The sequence below is a fragment of the Gracilinanus agilis genome, chromosome 3 (assembly GCF_016433145.1).
Source record: "Gracilinanus agilis isolate LMUSP501 chromosome 3, AgileGrace, whole genome shotgun sequence".
In the NCBI taxonomy this organism is placed as follows: domain Eukaryota; kingdom Metazoa; phylum Chordata; class Mammalia; order Didelphimorphia; family Didelphidae; genus Gracilinanus; species Gracilinanus agilis.
The window spans coordinates 584,933,079-584,934,930 of NC_058132.1; positions in this window are offsets into that span (position 1 = coordinate 584,933,079).

Consider the following 1,852-nt stretch of genomic DNA (forward strand, 5'->3'; position numbering starts at 1 on the left):
AAAACAAAATTCAACAAAATGAAAAGCAAAATAGAAATAGAAATACAAACTTCATGTAAATATTAAAATACTACCCTTATAAACTATTACAGAAAAATCCCCTACTATTATAATGCAAAATTTTGAAAAAATATACAATTAATACAACATTGTATAAGTTTTTACATAAAAGTTAAATCCAAAACATGAAACTTACTTATGCAAATTACATTTAAATAGATTAGATTTAAACAGTCTTATTCTAAATTACACAAAACTGAACTTTTACATAAAACTATATGTATGTAATTTAATTAGTATCAAAATAACTACATCAATATATACATATACTATATAATGCATGCTATACATATATGCACATATATACATATTCAGTATAAATATTACACATGTGTTACACATATACAATACATGCACTATAATACAATTTTACATTCCTACCTATAATACATTCTATTTACACTTATTTACACATCTATTTATATAATTTTGTGATATGTGTTCTATAGTATGTTATATGTTCTTCATGTAATGCCTTTTTGTTATCTATATTGAATTGTATTGTAATGTACATTAGTACCTTATCTTATCTTATTAACTCTAACTATAATTTAGATAACTCCACCCTATCTCAATAAACTCTTCTAAAACTAATCCTATATTATTAGTAGTTTAATCTAACTAAATCTAACTATATATCTAGTTATTTGTTGTTAGTAACTATCGATTGTTAATAAATATCGATCCTATAGCTAATTCTGTTAGTATTTATACATTGTTTTACTCTTGCAACTAGTGAATCAATGTATCCTAATCTGTTTGTGTTTTTTGTGTATATGTTTTTCTTATGTTGTTATTTTGTTATGTTCTGTTGCAATATCTTACTGTTGGATGTATGATTCCTACCAAAACTCCAGATCTCCTTTCTTCTTATGTTGTTTCTTGAAGAAATCTCTTCTCCCCTCCTTTTCTCCAAAGTTGTTGAAGGTAATATGTAGTGATGGATGTAAATGAATATGTGATATGATACTATTTACATTACTCAAATTCCTTTGAACATTTGTCCATTAATGATTAATAATTAATAATGATTAATCCTCTTCTTTGGATTTTCTTTTAAACAAAGTGTTAATCAGTTTAATTTTTATAAGTTTTTCAGTCTTAGTACAATGTCCATTAATTCTTTAATCCTCTTCTTCATCACCCATGTCCTCTTCCATCCAAATGTCCTCTTCTACTGGAATGGTCCACTCCATACTGAACTTTTTGAATGCAGACTCTATTTGACTGATGAATCTCAACTTTCTACAATCTTTACTTCTTCTTCATTAACAATTTTCACATTATCATTATCCATTCCATGAGCTAATTTAATATGTGAACAATGATATCATGAATCTCTACCTAATACCTTAACTGAAGATGGTGAAACTAATATAATAGTATAAGGACTTACCTAACTCTGTTCTGTTGCCAAAGTTTTGGCAAAAATGTTCACATAAACCACATCATATATAAGAATAATAAGAAATATGTTATGGTTAACAAAACCTGTGGGTGAATAACTCCTAGGTGAGTTTGGATCAGGTGAAGAATGAGAAATGGAGTGGAAAGGGACACCTCCACCAGGAAAATCAGCTTTAACACAGTGCATTCTTGATGTCAGTTAAGTGCCAGGTTTGTCTGGGAAAGGAGGAGAAATAAGGAAGGTCTGTATAACAGGGTTTAATAACAAATTGGGATGGAGAGTGAAGGAAAGTAGGAAAATTAACACTCAGGACTAGTGAAAACTACCAGGGGATAGAGGGATGGACACAGACTACACTAAAACTAAATCCATGAGCAGATTGCC